The 19,493-nt window shown below is 41.3% G+C and overlaps 1 protein-coding gene and 1 long non-coding RNA gene across 2 annotated transcripts in view; one reads left to right on the top strand and one right to left on the bottom strand.

Moving 5' to 3' along the window:
- Positions 1 to 19,493, bottom strand: part of LOC133479939 (G patch domain-containing protein 8) — a 47,783-nt gene that overhangs the window by 20,473 nt on the left and 7,817 nt on the right. The window lies entirely within an intron of this gene.
- Positions 1,338 to 19,493, top strand: part of LOC133479940 (uncharacterized) — a 39,222-nt gene continuing 21,066 nt past the window's right edge. The window contains exon 1 of the long non-coding RNA XR_009789118.1: positions 1,338 to 1,435. This is a non-coding gene — a long non-coding RNA (uncharacterized LOC133479940). The remainder of the gene's footprint in view (positions 1,436 to 19,493) is intronic.

Below are 19,493 nucleotides of genomic sequence, written 5' to 3'. Positions count from 1 at the left end.
AAAAAAAAAAAAGGCAGGGGCATTGCCGCAATTGCCCCAAGAGTAAAACTGCCACAGAATATCTTGAGAACGTGTCAACGATCTTATGTGACAAGTTGATTGCAAAGAACTGAAGAAGAATAAATGTCGGGACTGCAATCTTAAAAAGTGACAGAATGAAAGACATTCACAGTTTCAGTTTCTCACAACTCTCAGCGAGCGAGGTGAAAGATGAAGCCGAGCCGAAGTCGATAATAATTTGAAGCTCGGCGCATGGGAGAAATGCTCTGCTTGCATTGTCTCCAACCAGAGCATTTCTCAGCGCCACCTGGTCAAGAATCGTAAACATGTGGAAAAGCAACAGGCTCTCGGTGACGATTCCTTATGACGCAGATGAACAAATGTAGTCTGAATGTCGCGCAGCAGTTCGTCTCGATTCGTTACCGAGTCTAAAAACGGCTTCAGCAGCAGGGGGAGGCAGACAGAGTTGAAGAACATCCACACAAGCCTCGTTGATTATACGGTACGTTCTTCCTCAGTTTTGTTGCTTCTTGCCCGACATAAAGAAAAACAGTGTGCTTCTTGCTGACCTTTGAGGTTGAGCAGCATGCATGAAACAAACTGAATAAATAAATGATGAGCAGATTAGATTTGCTAATGCGCACTGTGCCCTTTGTTGCCGAGTGCGCCCCCTCAAATTTGATCCTTAAACTTCGCAACCGAATCATTTGAAAAGAATATTGGATTTCATATTACAGTTTACTTAACTCTCTGTGGTTTTTGCATAGCATACATGACAATTTAGAACGACTACAGAAATTATGTATGACTGTAACGATTATATTTTGGGATTACTCAAGGCCACAGTTTTTCATCGGGGGCAAACCCCGATTTATTTGGATTGCATAATTTCAGGTATATAAATGGTGTGACATTCGAACTCATAGAAAGACTCCAGTGTAAAGTCTAATTCATATTGTATATATATTTTATGAAATGTATCGCTGAGTTCTCGTGAGAACACAAACAACCTATGCAAGACATTTTTCCTGCGTCTGCGCAGGATTTACGGTGTTCACGAAGACAGAGCCCTTGGTGTTCAAAGGGAGTGACTGATTTACACATTTAATTTTTCATGTTTTTGGGTTTTTTTTTAATTTACTAATTTACTGTAATGAATTTGTGAAAGAAAAAAGGCAAAGAGAGAAAACTGGATCACATTCAAACTAGGGCTGTGAAAAAATATCAGCTAACTCGGCTAAGTGGAATACAAAAATTGTTCGACGAAAAAATGTCTGCCTCGAGGCATCAAAGCATCTTTGCGCCGCCTGGAACCAATTTGCGCCGGCCGGAACCAATTGGCCACTGTTCATGTTCACCGTATGGACAGTTGTTGCAGACGGACGCACTATTGGGCCAGTGGAAAAGTATTGCCAAAAACGACAGAGGAGCGTCTGTAAGTGATTTTAAGACATTATTGGATGTGTAATGTACATATAACACGATGTATGAATGAGCTAAATGGTAGTTTGCAGGGTTTTCTTAACCTAAAATAGTAATCGCTAGCGCGCTAATGCTAATCGTGAATGCTAACGGTTTAGCAAAGGCTGATTTTGTTGTTTCAAATTGTGTACAGAGTTTATACCATACGCTCAGTACCAACAAATGCAGATCAAGCACAGAAGTCAAGCCCTCATAAATGAAAATAAAATGCATGTTAGTAGTAAATAAAAAATATTTTTTGGTGGGTGGCAATTACTCAAGTACTCGACGAAATATCTATCGGATAATCGATTCTAAAAATATTCGATATTGACAGCCCTAATTCAAACAGACATTTTATGTCTTTTGTAAACATTTGGGCTCTCTTGTTTCAATAAGGGCACATACAACAAACAGCTCAACTTAGTTGCACACCACTGCAACAAACTACAACCACAATAATAAACCTATTGTCAAAGTAACATACTGTTACAGTGTAAATCAAAACTCAGCATTATGATCTTTGTAAATGAAAATATTCTTGCGTTGGCTCTGATCAGATCCAATGCTGTTAACTATGAGCGAGAGAAGTGGCAAAATAAATGCCTTTTCTTTTGTTGTGCGGAGCTGAAGCACAAATCATCAATCCATGATAAGTCCCAAGGCCCCGACCAAAAAGATCGCTCAGCTCGCGATCAACATTTAATTCCCTGTCCATCAAAATGTGAGACCAAAGAACCTTTCCGGTGATCTGCGGATCTATTTCCTCATCCCCTTCCCTTCTTTTCAGTCCATCTGAGCATCCCGCTTTATCTCACCTCAACAGGTGCCTTCTACAGTATATGCAGTGCACGCTATTATTGCTCACCTGTTGCGTGCGAAAATCCACTTCTCATGGCGTGTGGGTCAAGGTGAACAGACATGACTCTTCATTCAGATTGGATAGATGTTTATTTTTTGTTTTTTTGCTTGGTGCAAACTAAGCAAGTATTCAAATTCCTAAAATACCCCCAAACTCTGGTCTGCATTTTGTAACGGTATATTTATTATTTTCTCCCTCCACTCGCTCACTTTGCTCTTTAGGGACTTGTATTTGTTTCTCTGAAAGGCAATTTTTGCTTTTCCTTGCTCTTCTCTGAGCACAATAAGGTGAACACTATAAAAGCAATTACAGGAAGACAAAGGACGGCAAGTATAAAGAATGTAGCTGTGAGCTTGTCTCTTGGTCTCTCACATAGAACATGTATACTGTAATTATGCCCTGCATGAAGCCTCTTTTTGCTCTTGTTTTCCCCTGATACTCTATCCACAGCAGATTTGAAGCAGGAAAAAGGCATGCAACAACAGTCTACTGCCGCATGAAAGCGGTTACCTTTCGGTTGCTGACATTTTGTGTTTGTCCACACTCTTCATTTGACCTCATTTTTTTGTTCCTGCCTGTCCTCTACAATCATCCATTCTCTTGCTATGTACGCTCAGTGTCTGCACTCCTTAAAGCCTCGGGAGCACTTGTCGGTTCAGTGTCCTTCCATCAGCCTTCTTTCGTCTCTGGCAAAATGTCATCTCCTCTCAGAAGTACTTTCAGGCAAATGGCAGAAAATAGAGCACACCCTCTTGATATTTACACTAAAGGCATTCTTGATAACTTTCCAGCTGTAAATCTGTGTTCTGAAAACACAGCCTATCTATTGTTTGCTGATTGACGGCCTCAGAGAGGATTGCGTCCGCTTTTGGTGACGTGATCAAATTGGGACTTTAATCTGACATCTGAGAATGATGACACAAATGAAAAAGGAAGACAAGTTAAGACGATGAAGGTAATCAGTGTTGGAGGCAAAGGAGATTTGGGAAACAAGATTAATGCGATTTAGAGATTACATGCAACATTCTTAACGCCCGGCTAAATCTCGCCAACTCGGGAACTTTTGGAATCGAAGTGAAGTGGCTGGGCTAGTTTGAGAAGGGGGAGTGAGGACTGTTGTTGAGGTTTGCCAATCGAGGAATTATCCTTCCTTTATTACATCCTTTTATGCAGTCTATAGAATTTTTAGCACATCTTTTGAAGATTTACATTGGAGCACTTCAGAGATAGTAATTATTTTTAGTCATTGTCATTATTTGCATTGTGTGTTGGACATCAAATGTAACATTATGGGCTCTATTTTCGTAGATAGCGCAACCGCGGCCAAGTGCAAAAACTGCCGTATCTTGATTTTCATGCAAGCAAAAGACGTGCTGCGCAAATCATTTTCTTCTTCCACCATGTCAAAGACTGTCAGTACGCTTCTAGCGTGCAGCATTTCAAGGGAATGAGAGGAGCCACTTTGATTGGACAGGATTGAAGTCAGCTGTGAACACGCACCCAGCAGCGTAGACATCCCTCCTTTAAATGCGCAGGGGTGTGCTGGTCCACGAAATTACCAGCATCGGGTCTAACTCGCCTCCGCGCAGAGTTACACCACACGCCGTGATGGGTTCACGCTGGTGATGAAAATAGAGCCTCACTGGATAGACGTGCTGTAGTTTTACATTATATGTGATGTACTGTATATGTACAGTGGGTATGGAAAGTATTCAGACCCTGGCTGTGTGATATTTCAGTTTTTCTTTTTTAATAAATCTGCAAAAATTTCAACAATTCTGTTTTTTTTCTGCCAATATGGGGTGCTTTGTGTACATTAATGTGGGAAAGATTGAACTTAAATGATTTTAGCAAATGGCTGCAATATAACAAAGAGTGAAAAATTTAAGGGGTCTGAATACTTTCCCCAGTCTGGCAGATTGGCAGACTGGGGTGGTGGTCCCCCTTTTTAAGAAGGGGGACCAGAGGGTGTGTTCCAACTACAGGGGGATCATACTCCTCAGCCTCCCTGGTAAGGTCTATTCAGGCGTGCTGGAGAGCTGGGTCCGTCGGGCAGTTGGATCTCAGATTTAGGAGAAGCAGTGTGGTTTTCATCCTGGCCGTGGAACAGTGGACCAACTCTACACCCTTGGCTGGGTCCTTGAGGGTGCATGGGAGTTCGCCCAACCAGTCTACATGTGTTTTGTGGACTTGGAGAAGGCGTTCGACCGTGTCCCTCGAGGGGTCCTGTGGGGGGTGCTTCCGGAGTATGGGGTACCGAACCCCCAGATACGGGCTGTTCGGTCCCTGTACGACCAGAGTCAGAGTTTGGTCCGCATATGCGGCAGTAAGTCGGACTCGTTTCCGGTGAGGGTTGGACTCCGCCAAGGCTGCCCTTCGTCACCGATTATGTTCATAACTTTTATGGACTGAATTTCTAGGCGCAGCCGAGGCGTAGAGGGGGTCCGGTTTGGTGGCCTCAGTATTGCATCTCTGCTTTTTGCAGATGATGTGGTCCTGTTGGCTTCATCAAGCCGTGACCTCCAACTCTCACTGGAGCAGTTCGCAGCTGAGTGTGAAGTGGCTGGGATGAGAATCAGCACCTCCAAATCTGAGACCATGGTCCTCAGTCGGAAAAGGGTGGCGTGCCCTCTCCAGGTCGGGGATGAGATCCTGCCCCAAGTGGAGGAGTTCAAGTATCTTGGGGTCTTGTTCACGAGTGAGGGAAGAATGGAACGGGAGATCGACAGGCGGATCGGTTGCAGCTTCTGCAGTGATGCGGACTTTGTATCGGTCCGTTGTGGTAAAGAAGGAGCTAAGCCGAAAGGCGAAACTCTCGATTTACCGGTCGATCTACGTTCCTACCCTCACCTATGGTCACAAGCTGTGGGTTGTGACCGAAAGAACGAGATCCCGGTAACAAGCGGCCGAAATGAGTTTCCTCTGCAGGGTGTCCGGGCTCTCCCTTAGAGATAGGGTGAGGAGCCAGTTGAGGTGGCTGGGGCATCTGATTCGGATGCCTCCCGGACGCCTCCCTGGTGAGGTGTTCCGGACACGTCCCACCGATAGGAGACCCCGGGGACGACCCAGGACACAATAAACACTTGAAATCTCTCAAACAGATGTAAGAAAGCATGTTATGGTTAGATAAAACAAAGTTTGAATTTCTTGGCCATAATTCCAAAAGATTACACTGTTCATCACCAAAAGAACACCATACTTAGAGTGAAGCATGGTGGTGGCAGCATCATGCTTTGGGGTTGTTTTTCTCCAGCTGGAACTGGGACCTTAGTCAAGGTGGAGGGAATTAAGAACAGTTCGAATTGCTAGCACAAAACCTTCAGGTTTCTGATCGAAAGCCACAACAACAACAAATGTCAGGACATCTAAACTTTATTTACGGTTAATCAGAGTCACTTTAGATGGTGCCAGCCAGGTGTGTGCTAACTCCCATTTAACATGATTTTGAAATGTGATTTGATAATTCTGAACACAGCCACAACCCCCCTTGAATTTTTTTTTGTTCAGTTGTACAGGTTCTCGATCACATTAATAGTGGAAAACGTTTTGAAATGATTTATCTTGGTCCCATTTAATTTTTTTTAATATCACAAAAACCTGGCATTTGAACAGGGTTGTGTAGACTTTTTATATTCACTGTGAACGAATAGACTGATGTTCATGTGAATATTTAAATTTATATTCAGACATTTACTTTATATGTATACTGATGCAAATAGATTATGGGTGTATGTGAATTGACTGACAGATATTTTGCATTGTGTGTATATATAAAGCCATTAACAATATAAACAATTACCTCTGGACACTGGTTAAAATTTTGCCCTGTATGTAAATTGTGTGTGTGTGTGTGTGCACGTGCGCATGTGTGTATTCACACTTGCTCCATGGGGTCCATTTGCGCTATAAGGGGATAACAAGAGTGTGTCCAGTAAGAGTGAGCGATCTTTTCTGTAGCACATCGGAGGAAGAGTGTGCGTGTCTGGGTAATGATACCACAGTCGCGACAGCTGAAAAGAAATGTTCCCTTGTGCTCGCACTCATACAGGACACACACATGCGCTCACAAAGCCACCGCACACGCTCCGCGACGCACAACAGTCCAACTTTGTTGTAGCCGCCCTCAGAGATTGCAGCATTTAAGACCTTGTGCTGGCTCAGGGACTAAAATCCCACCAGGACTCGCTCAGCAGTTCTCTCTTTTTTCACCTTCTCTCATTCCCCCCCCCCCCTCTCTCTTGCATCTTGCTGCATCTTGCCATGGTCCCAAACCTCTATCCAGCCCTGTGTACGGCTGCATTAGTATGTATAGCCGTGTAGCTCCGGGTTTAGAGGTTTATTTCTCCTAATAGTCGAAGATTTGACACCCACACGCAGCTTTAAAAACTCCCCTCTCGTCGGCTTGCTCATGTTCTGTCCCCAGAGAGATTTCTGTGACTGCATAAAGCATTCATTTGTGGCTTTCTTTTCTACACTCATGTTATTATCTCTCTGCCTCTCCAGCCTTCTCTGCTTTTTTTCCCATGATTGGACTAAGACCAAAGAAACAGAGCCAAGAGATGAGGAGCGGATGAGAGTTTATAAAGTATGTGAGAGGTGAGATGACATTAAGCTATAGGGAAATAAATTGAGAAGGAGGGGTGTGTGAGGGTGCTCGTGTACGCTATTTTCTTATTTACTCTCGCAAACGAGGAGTGAGAAGAGGGAAGAAGTGAGGCGTTGGGTTGTGGAGCACTTTAATCAAGGGGCGAGCAATCCTGCATGTCCCACTCCGTCATCCATTATTCATGCCTGTCTCAGTTAGGCTGATGAATCATTAAGCCACTCATCAGGCCTGGGAATTCTGCCTTCTCCTTGGCGGATGACACTCATTTACATAAATAACACGCTGTCATTTTTTTAGACACACACATATGCCCACATCCAAACACAACCCATGCAAGAATTTGGCTTGTTCTTTTGTCACGGCTGGGATTAGTTGCTCTTTTTAGCTTTATCAACACGTTAACCTTGTCGTCACACCTCGGTAGGATAAGTGAACTTGGCTCAAACCAAGAAGTCCCGTATCCCGCAAGCCTCAATTTATATCTGTGGCTTTTTCTAGATCACAGGGGGATTTTGCATATGGATTCTGAAGAATCCCCCCACACAAACACATGCGTTAACATGAGCAGAGAAAGAGAGCGGAACAGCAGAGATGTCAGGGAGGAAAAAAAAGTAGCATAGAGAAGCAGATCCAGAGTATGTGTTTATAGCTTGCCTGTGGGTTTGATAGCAGAGGAAAAGTGGGGGAAGTAATGAATACCCATGAAATGATGACATTAACACATAACAAATTTTTTCTCAAGTGTGGGGTTTCCCTTTCAATCCATCTCTCCACCTGCTTTCCCGTTTTAGTGTTTTGACTAATCCTGAGAGTACTCCTCTCAGCATGTGCCGGTGCACTGCAGCAACATATTTAAACACAATCACGCCAAAGTGACTTATGCAAACAGACAGAAGGAGCAGGCTCGCTGCCCGTATGAAGCAGGAAGCCAAGTCTTGGTGGCTGTTAGCTGGGGGCGACATGCGGACCACTGCGAGGCTGTGGTTCCTGCTGTGCACAGCAAACACTTTCTGTGCCCAGTGCTACGCTGAGCGCCTGGCATCTTCAATTTGAATTTTTTTTTTTGCTGCGGCTCATGATAATTGCAGTAGATTATTGACAACATGGTGGCTCATGTAAAGGCTAGTTGGGACAAAGAGAATGAATCATTAGGATCTGCGTTTTGATTCCTCCAGCTAGTTGAACATTGTTACATATCCTTTTAGCGTGAAGCTATAATACACGAGTATGAGAGAACACCTCATAATGGTGGAACTTTCCCTTTATGTGCATCCGATAACATTATTATATGTGCACAGTCAACACAGTACATGTTTTATGGATGTTTTAATGATACCAATTTTAAAATTGGCCTCTTTTATGTGCACATTCAAGTAAACTACTACGATACACTACTAAACATGAACACAGAATATATTTTGGATGCACAATGTATAAATTTGTCCCTTTTTGATATGCACAAACACTTGTTTGATACAAACTTCAAGTACATTCTGGTAACAAGGCACAATAACACCTGTGCAAGAAGACTACAGTAAAGTGGTGCCTTGAGATACGATTTACACAAGCTGTCGTTCAAATGATTTTTTTACTTTGACTTGCGTGCAAAAATCTGAGATATGAGTACAATATGGTGGCAGTAAACGCAATGCTCTTCACAACAAGTAGCAGTTTGGCAGATAGTGAACAATTCTTCAAAAAAAGAGACTTCAAGATGTTTATTGCCACTCCAAGTTGCTGTTTACTCTCAAACTAAACATAAAACAAAGAGAATTACAAGTTGTGTATTTAAAACAACCACACAACTTTGCCTTGGAATTGTCCACTAGCTTAATGGTAGCAAGCAATGCAACGGGCTCACAAATAGCATTCGTGTCGCAGTGACATAACATAACATAACATAACATAACATAACATAACAGATATTTGAATACAAATGATGGAGCAACACACGCGGACCCACATTACACATTAATGTACATTAATTAACACATTAATTAACTCACATTATTTATCCTCAGTGAAGAAAGTGTACATAACTGCAACTTACTGAGCAGTTGTGACCGTTTCTATGTATATCAGTAAGTTTGTATTATACTGCCCCCAGGTGGCCAAGGCACATAACCACAGAAGGAGCAGCATATTGTCCATTGAATTGAAGTAAAACATGGCAAAAAGGGTTTAATTCTTTACATTTTACATCCATCCATCCATCCATTTTCTGAGCCGCTTATCCTCACAAGGGTCGCGGGAGTGCTGGAGCCCATCCGAGCTATCTTTGGGCAGGAGGCGGGGTACAACCTGAACTAGATGCCAGCCAATCGCAGGCCACACATTTTACATGTTTTCATCTAAAATACAATACTATACAGTGATATTTAGCTCATTAAAAACACACACAAACTTTTTTGGGGGATGCTGGAACAGATTAATGGCATTTCTATTCATGTTAAGGGGGAAAGATGACTTGAGATACAAATGTTTTGCATTACGAACTGGGCCACGGAACAAATAAAACTTGTAAGGCACCACGTATATATGCACGTATGCATGCGCTCGCGCACACATACACACACACACACACTTGTTCATTGTAATCCAATTGTATATATTCTATAAGTAGCCTATATGTACAGTATAGTGATCCCCATTCATTGCGGGAGTCATGTTTCAGACTTATTTTTCTGCTTCTTTTTAGTTGGGCTTTTGAACTACAGCATTCGGCATTAGTGACGTGTGACATCCAGCAGGGCAAAAACATCCATAGCAAAGCCAGTCTTGATCTTATGTCATCAGTTTTTAGGGAAGTGAGACTTCGACTCATACGCAATAAAATTATTTTGCCTCTGATCTGTAAATTCAAAACTGCCTGCACATCTTCTTTTAGCCAGTTATTTTAAAAAAACTGCACATGAAGTGTGTGTATGTATGAGGGGGGCAAAAAAAAAAAAAAAAAACAGATCTGAGAATCAAACTGAGGATGAATTCCAAGTTGCTTTATTCTGAGGGAGCCCCTTGGTCTCTCTTGGACTGGAATAATTCGTTGGCTTGTGTTCAAACAGAAGGTGCTGGTTCACAGCGTCTCCCTCTCTCAGTGAATCATCCCCCCCTCCAGAGAACAGATAATTAATTTGTCAGAGCTGCTCTTAACCCGGGCTGCATGTCAGCCGTAAAAACGCACACACCGCCGGCATTCAAGCACACAGGTGCAAAGATGCAGTAAATACTAATGCATAAATAGAGCTATCGTGTGCATGTATCCCCAAATCCATTCCTACACAGTATAGAAATATTGATGCATGAATCAAAGTATAAGCAGAATAAAGCACCAAGGAAAACGGGAAATTATTGAATGGCAAATTTCTCAAAGGATTTTTTTTCACTAGCGTGCCTCGGCAATATTACTTAATTTCCATCACACAAAACACACATACCAACACCAATATATGCTTACTGTACACGCAAACACATTATGAGTCAAAGGTTGCACTCCTGAAAGATGAATGTGTTGGAGAAATGAGGAGATGGGCCTCGTATACCCAACAAATTGATGGATAAGGGATTTTGAAATCAGAAATCAAGGAAGTTCAACTCTTGTTGAAGTTACTGTAAAAAGGAGTTTGGTAACAAAAAAATAAATAAAATGCGTGCAATAGCGCAACATTATTTATTACATATGGCAATTAGAAATTTTGGTACAGATTTTAGCAAGAATCATGGAAGTTGACACACATGATTTGCTTTCGCGGGCCACATAAAATGCTGCGGCGGGCCGGATCTGGCCCCCGGCCCTTGCGCTGTGAGATATATGAATATCATGTCATTGTTTATTAATATTCACACTTAAGGTAATTTGAGCTATTTTTATTTATTTCAGAAGTGTGTATCAAACTGGTGACCCTTCGCATTAATCAATGCCCATGAAGTACTGTTGCTCTCAGTTTCAAAGAGGTTGGTGACTCCTGGTTTACACAAAACATTTTGCTGAGTGCAAAACATACTCCATCTCTCTGTCCTACAGCTGTAACTGTGAGTTTTTTGGGATGGATGTTTGATTAGCTTCTTGATTCTGTCATTCACTTTGAACCTCAGCATCTGTTCCAGATGGTTCGCCAAGCGCTTTGTAATTATCAAACACACGCTAACTGCGTAAGAGAGAGTGTGTTTGTATGTGCTGGTGTGACTCCAGGTAATTATCTGATGCTGGGATCACTAATGACCACACAGGCAAACATCTGTATAGAGGTAATGTGCGAACTGAGAGGTAGGACATCTGCTGTGTCTGTGCAGTTGTGCAGGTTTCCGATCTTTACTCCAATGACACCCTATCTAATGTCTTGGCTGTAGCTAGCTATGAGTTCCCCACGATCGAAACCTTTTTTATCTTTTTATTTATTTATTTATTTTTCTCCACTCTCCTCTTCGCCTTTTTAATACAGACAGCAGAATCGGGAGTAACAACACGGGCGAAACCGACTGAATTGTCGCACAGTGTGCGGGTTTTTGGTTTTCATTAGTGACCAACCGTCGGCCACTATTTTTGCTGTGATTCAAAATTTGAATCGCTGGTGAAAGGTGACACAACATTGCAGATGTAACGGACAATCAAAATTGCCATGTTGTATCGCGTGAGCTTTCACAACCAAAATATATATGTACATTTAAGGTTATAAGCGATATTCACCCAACTGCCACTACTGCCAGACCGTAGCAATAAAGTATAATGCAGCATATATATAGTGTTTTTCAATAATATTTAACTATATTTAACTTTTAGATGGAAAAAGGAAGCTTTAAGAGCCTGTCGAAATGGGAACAATCTTTCACGACAAAAATTGTTTCTTTGTACAAAGCCGCCTGCCGCCACCAAGATGCCAAGTCACACCAATACACTGTATACAGTAGATATATTGTTTTTTACAATAATTAAACTCTATTTACAAATTAATACGGTATGTACCTATGGATGAAAAGTGAAGCGTTGGAGAGTCTCTTTCGTGGAAATACACGAGTCACATGAATGGAACCAACAGCCTCTGAATTATTCAATTCACTACAATTTTATTTAGGTGTAATACACACTCCTCGCTTATTAAAAGACCAACTGAACCCTACATGAGTAAGTGCTATAGGGGATGGCGGCAAAGAGAGAGAGAGTTTGTGTGTGTCAGAGGGCGCTCAGAATAGAGAGACCCGAACATACATTACTACAACTGCCTAACTGTCGACAACGAACCACGCTGAGGCGGAGAGCTACCAACATATCAGAAAGGGGAAATGCAGATCCAGAGGAAACCTGTACAGTGTTTCATGAATCTTGAGCCAATAGGTTGCAGAAGTGTGAGAAGAATGACAAAAAATAACATAGTTGTCCATCAACTTGGAAAAGTATCCTCACTCTAACATTTTATTTTTCGCTCATTTCAGCTATTCGTATTATTATAAGATGGTTACGGCGGCCAGGGAAAACCGCTTCTTCCTATGCAATCACACCATGTTGTTTGTGTTTCAATAAAACAAAATAAAGAATACCATTGCTACAAGCATATCAAATCATATCATCATACTAGCACCTCAAAATATTGTTTCCCGATAACAACGCTGGAGGTCTCAGTTTTTCCATTACAGTGAGTTTGTTTATAGGTGCGAGGGTCAACGTGACTGTATTTGTTTCACAATTGTCCAGTTCAGTCGCAGTTTTTGCTTTTTCAGTTTTTGGCCATGTCACTCAATGTGTGTGTCAAGTGTTGAAGGTTTAGAAAAAAAATCAAAGAAAAATTAAGAAAGTCAAGTCAATAGTTGGGTTAAGCAAGTCTTAAGCCATTTTGCTCAGTCACAACACATATACGCATATTAGCCACTTTGCACTCTGTAGCTCTACTTGTGCTTTTTACTGTATTAACACATTCACAAATGAAGTTTTTTTTAATGATCCCAAAAAAGTCTCTGCATTTTTAAAATTCCTTTTTTAATGCTTCACCAGCTATCTGGTTAGCTAAACTATAAAGTTCATGTAGCTTACCTTTCTGCGGCTTTTATCACGACGGATGAAGTTAGATGTCGTAGTTGTATCTCTTCTAATCTTTTCGTTGCAAACTTTGCATGTTGCCACTTTATCAAAAGCATAATCATTCAATCCAAATTTTAAAATTACTTGGTTTAGGGCACAATAGACCACAAGCGTATTGTTGTTGTTTAATCAAAAACACGTGTCACCAAATTTCTATTTAGGATACAAATACTGACTAAAAAACTTGAAGAAACATGGTTTTCGTTGGACATTGATACAGATACTACAATGTCATTGCAACCTTAAAAAGTGACAATGATTGCATGATAGAGTGTTGTCTATGATCATGCAAGTTCAATGAATATGCTATGAGAACTTAATGGATCCCAGTGGGGAGGTTAAATTGTTTCCGCAGCATTAATTCACGTAGGGCCAAACATATGAGAGAAATAAGCTGAAATTAAAGTAAAATAACAACAATAAAACAATAATGTATGTTCTCCCGTAGCAACACAGCAGGGCTTGAAGGCAAAAGTAGAACGACCGAGGAGGGGTCCGAAATTAACGGCCTGGAGCGAAGGTGCCTTTTGAGTGCCCATAAAACTTTAATATCTCTTTTTTTTCATTTTTACTTTTCTTATAAACTCAAACTTTTTTGCCCCCCAGACTGACAATAAACTATATTCTCTCTCTGTTATTTTAGGGAACACTTCCAAGGGAGCAACAGGAGAAAACCACCCTTCTACATTCATTTTAAGGTGTATCTACAGACAAAATTACTGATTAAAATGCAGAAAACTTGTATGTTGAAACTATTGCAATGGTGGTTTAGCATCGTGCAACCAATCTGATGATGTACTGTGTGCAGCCAATGCGCCTCCCCTCCCTCTGTTGTATCACACGCTGCCCTCCCTGTGGTAGAAGAAATAATTTATCAAAAGGCTCAAATGGTCTTTTCAAGCCATGTAAGTTTAGGTTTTCTGTGCATGTGTGTTCAGCAGCAAACAGCAGTTCAAAGGTCAAATAGATATGTGCGAGTGAGTCATCCGTCAGCAAAGTAAATAAATAACATCGCCATCCAGTAGATGAGCAAGGATCACACAAAGCACAACGCAAACCGGAAAGCACTTCTACTGAATGGCATGTTGTGTCTCCTGCACTGGTGGTTCTATTTGCAGTTTGTAAACAGACAGTAGTTGAACGTGTGAGGTAAAAGCTAAGAAATGGGGACACTGGGGAGAACATCAAATCAAAGAAAGCGCAGATTGAGTTTGGAAAAGAAAATGGTGAAGACCCATAGAGTAAACATAGCGTATTTCCTCGGGGGAACCATCCTGGCTATCAAGTGGAGGTTATTATGCTATGAAGCGCTAATGAATTCATTAGCTAAATGAAATGTCAATAAAGAGCTTGAGAGAGTGTTAAAATCAATCCGGAGCGTCTCACTCGCTACCTCCTCCTCTTTTGCTTTGTCCCGGTTCAGCCATCCGTCCCAATTATCCACCTTTCTCCCCTGCACACACACGCACACACACACACACACACACACACACATACTCACATTGAGTGTGATGGAGGACATAAGCGGTGATCACCAGGGGCACTTTGCAGTGGTCAGCAGGAATGAGCCAGTCATACACTACTTAAGTATTCAGTACTCACCTACTCACTTTCAGAGTGTTGTACTTTGTGTGCGTGTGTGTGTGCGCGCGCGCGTCTTTGTGATCTTTTCTACCTTTCTAGTGTTCAAGAAACAACTCAATGGCTGCTTTAATTTCATTTCAACCTTGTGTAAAACCATTTAAATCCAAGCCTGACGTGTAATCTACTTCTAAAGCACGGCGCTAAATACGAAAGCAGAGGTAAACAATGCCTTTGGTGACAAGCTGACAGAGGTGATAAATGGATAATATGCATAATTCATTTAAAACAGCTGGAGAAAAATATGTCGTTTGACCTATTGGTTATTTAATAATTCACTAGGTTGTGGACATCTGTCGAACATTTAGGTAAGATTTATTTGCCTCATGGTGCTGGAACTGTACACGTAACAGCAGCAAAGTGCAGAAAAAAATGTAAAAATAAAAAAACAATTAACAACGAATTCTCAAAATAATATCGTGTGTGTATGTGAGTGGAAACAGATATCATCTGATTCAACAAACGTACTAGTCGGCTGAATGGAAAAAAAAATTCTTCTGGGATCCGAACAATACTCTATGGAAGTTCTGTTAGTCAGAAATACGGTGGTGTGAAAAGGGTGGAAACATCTCCCCAAAATGTGATTTAATTAGACTTACTGACACATTGCAGACACGTGTAAAATAACTACTGTGGCCCAAAAGTGTAATGCTACAGGTCTGCAAGACTGCTAGCAGTGAGCAGCCATTTCTGAAATCAGCAGTGTGTGCTCTGACAAGGACGAGGCAGTAGATGGCAATAAATGGGATTCATTGTAACACTCAAACACAGAAATCAGGCCTCTCTGTCTTGCTAACAGCAAATAGTGTTACTCAACAGTAATACTTGAGTAGTTTTTTCACTGAGTACGTACTCTTACTCAGGTAATTATTTGGAGGACTATTTTTATTCTTTTAGTTGAGTGGTTCTTAACTATGACCCGCATTTTGTTGCAAAGTCACGACCCACTTTTATACAAGTTGAGAACAGCAGAAATGTTGTTTGAAAACACATGTGCAACACCCACATATATGATATTTTTAAATGCTGTTTCAAATGAGTATGACGTACCGCCAAAAAACATATTGATAGCCATGAAGTCTGATAGCCAGAGGCTGAGTTACACAGTGTTTGTTACGGAACAAACTAGTGGCGGTTCTAGGAGGGGGGAGGGGGCGGTGCCCCCTAACACTGGTCTTGGCCCCACCTGTGCCCCCCGAAAGCACCTCCACCTCGCTGACAAAATAGATAGAATGTGACCGGCCTAGTTTCAGTTTCATGAAAATAATTTCCCTACTTTTTGTGTAATCCTGTTTACAAACAAACAATCAATCAATACCTGGGCTTTGCTGTGCAATGACAATATATATATATATATTTTTCAAGGCTTCAAACACCAAACTTCAATAATCCTCTTTGATTTGTGCTTGTTTGTCGCATTGCAATATGAGAAAGATGTATCCTTTTAGTCTTGAGCAAAGTATTGAACCAATTGGCTCATTTCCGTCTCTTCCAAGTAGTATGCTCTTTCCAACATGCTCAGGTTTATTTTTTTGCACAGCTAAATTGTTGTTTCAAGATCATTGTTGAGGGCATATGTTTAAACGCCATTGCGTTTACATAAATGCTGTTCAACTCCCCCTTGGAATCGCATGGCTGCAAATGCACACGCATGCTGGATTATTGGCACTCATTCTGACACCAGGCACTGATTCATCTGTTTTCTGTAACGGCAGTTAAATATACATCAAAGTGGATGTTCATCTTAGTGTGCAGAGACAAGGCTATATCATATTTTACTGAGGGAGCGTCTCCAAAAGGCACATATGCACAACTTCATTCATTAATTGCGCCTCTGTCCTCTTGTGTTTCCTTTGTCTCACCTCCTGTCCTCAATAAAAAGCATTAGAGGTGCCAATGAGATTTTAAAGACCGGTGACTGTTACTCACAAATGTAATTAGGAGGACTACAGTTGAAGCATGTCCGAAGGGCCTGTCACAGTGGCTAATTACTGATGCGCTGTAATGTCTAATGTAGACATACCGAGGCGCCCTGCCGGGAGACAACCCACGTGTGGTAGCAGTTGTTGAGGAAGACGACGGCTCATCTACACACACTCACCTTTCTGACCGATTCCTCAATGAGCAGACAAGAGCGTTCTGACAAAACCCAGCTGTGGAATGTTCCCCTCATCCAAGGTTCTGTTTGTATAAGACCTTTTTAAATGGATTTAAAATGTTGTCTTTTGGAGGCGATTTGTTTTTATGACAAACGCTATTCTTGGAACATCAAAACAAAAATGGGTCTCAGGGAAAGGTCAAAACAACAATGACAAAACACAGTGCTAGTGTACAGTGGTTGCATTTGTGCTGATAAAAATTCTCCAGCAAAAGTGTATTTAGTGTATTACCTGTGACGAGCTGCACCTGGGGTGGTTTATCAGACTTAATCCACCAACGAACCCCATTGCTATCATGTAGCAATTATAGAAACCATCAATACTATACGAAAATGCAAGAATTCAGAATCAGTATATTTAATAACATGACAAAACACAATTTGAATAAAATACATCATACTCACCCGAGATGCTGATTATTAAATGTACAACCCCAATTCCAATGAAGTTGGGACGTTGTGTTAAACAAAAATAAATACAGAATACAATGATTTGCAAATCATGTTCAACCTATATTTAATTGAATACACTACAAAGATATTTAATGTTCAAACTGATAAACTTTGTTTTTAGCAAATAATCATTAACTTATAATGTTATGGCTGCAACACGTTCCAAAAAAGCTGGGACAGGGTCATGTTTACCACTGTGTTACATCACCTTTTTCTTTTAACAACATTCAATAAACGTTTGGGAACTGAGGACACGAATTGTTGAAGCTTTGTAAGTGGAATTCTTTCCCATTCTTGCTTGATGTAAAGCTTCAGCTGTTAAACAGTCCGGGTTCTCCGTTGTCGTATTTTATGCTTCATAATGCGCCACACATTTTAAATGGGGGACAGGTCTGGACTGCAGGCAGGCAAGTCTAGTACCCGCACTCTTTTATTACTAAGCCACCCTGTTGTAACACGTGCAGAATGTGGCTTGGCATTGTCTTGCTGAAATAAGGACGTCCATGAAAAAGACATTGCTTGGATGGCAGCATATGTTTCTCCAAAACCTGTATGTACCTTTCAGCATTAATGGTGCCTTCACAGATGTGTAAGTTACCCATGCCATTGGCACTAACACAGCCCGATACCATCACAGATGCTGGCTTTTGAACTTTGCGTCCATAACAGTCCAGATGGTTCTTTTCCCCTTTGGCCCGAAGGACACGACGTCCACAATTTCCAAAAACAATTTGAAATGTGGACAGAACACTTTTCCACTTTGCATCAGTCCATCTTAGATGAGCTCGGGCCTAGAGAAGCCGGCGGTGTTTCTGGGTGTTGTTGATAAATGGCTTTTGCTTTGCATAGTAGAGTTTCAAGTTGCACTTACAGATGTAGCGCCTAACTGTATTTACTGACATTGGTTTTCTGAAGTGTTCCTGAGCCCATGTGGTGATATCCTTTACACATTGCTGTCGGTTTTTGATGCAGTGCCGCCTGAGGGATCGAAGGTCACAGGCATTCAAGGTTGCTTTTCGCCCTTGCCGCTTACATGCAGTGATTTCTCCAGATTCTCTGAACCTTTTGACGATATTATGGACTGTAGATGATAAAATCCCTAAATTCCTTGCAATTGTATGTTGAGGAACATTGTCCTTAAACTGTTCGACTATTTTCTCACACACTTGTTCACAAAGAGGTGAACCTCGCCCCATCTTTGCTTGTGAATGACTGAGCAATTCAGGGAAGCTCCTTTTATACCCAATCATGGCACCCACCTGTTCCCAATTAGCCTGTTCACCTGTGGGATGTTACAAACAGGTGTTTGATGATGATTCCTCAACTTTCTCAGTCTTTTTTTGCCACCTGTCCCAGCTTTTTTGGAATGTGGGCCAGTGTGCCGGTGCGCTGAAGAGAATTTGAAATCTGATTGGTTCAGATTGGTTAGTCCCATTGCTAATATAGTTGAAGTTACCTGGGCCAGCAAGCAGTAGTGATTCTGAAGGCCCTGGGCAAAATACATTGACAATGCAGTACATAGAAACTGAAATCTGATTGGACGAAAACAAATCTATCATCCAGATACATGTGTTTGAAACAGTCCCGCCAAAAGAAAAGCTACAAAATAAAGAGAATAGACTTTGTGGAATAAATTAAAACAATTTCATGGAAACAAATATTAGAAAGTTTTTGGTGGTGGTGTGCCTTGAGATTTTTCTAGTGTAAAATACTGGATGTGCCTTAGCTCAATAAAGGATGGGAAACACTGTTCTCGTGCATCCCAAAAGTGTATTGTGGGGTTTTCCCACACCAAACTCATCAGACCTTGTTATATGCACTAGAGAATAGTCATGCTGGAATACGAACAGGTTTTCCAGAACAAATAAGAAGCATGCAATTGTCAAAAATCTTATGGTAAGAATTAAGATTTAATGCGAACTAAGGGATCTAGTCCTGTTTGATTAAATTAATTGAATAAGAGGTGTTTCATCACACTTTTTTCTCTCTTCTGTCTGAAGGACAATTCCCACTCACCCTCTCTAAAAAATGTCTCTCCAAGGCCCAGAATTTCAGCTAACACAAGAGATTCTATTTGAACCACTTGACCACAACACTGTTTATCCTTCTGACAGGCACATAAATTGGCCGGTGTCCACACGGATGCAGATAAATATGGAAGCGTGTATATTTGTTTGACCTTCTTGACACCCGCTTAGTCAACTTTTATCTAACTTTGCTAAGATTTGCACATGTAGATTCA

This window comes from Phyllopteryx taeniolatus, chromosome 6 (assembly GCF_024500385.1).
Source record: "Phyllopteryx taeniolatus isolate TA_2022b chromosome 6, UOR_Ptae_1.2, whole genome shotgun sequence".
In the NCBI taxonomy this organism is placed as follows: Eukaryota; Metazoa; Chordata; class Actinopteri; order Syngnathiformes; family Syngnathidae; genus Phyllopteryx; species Phyllopteryx taeniolatus.
The sequence above is the reverse complement of the archived record's forward strand: the minus strand, read 5'-3'. Positions and strand labels throughout refer to the sequence as shown.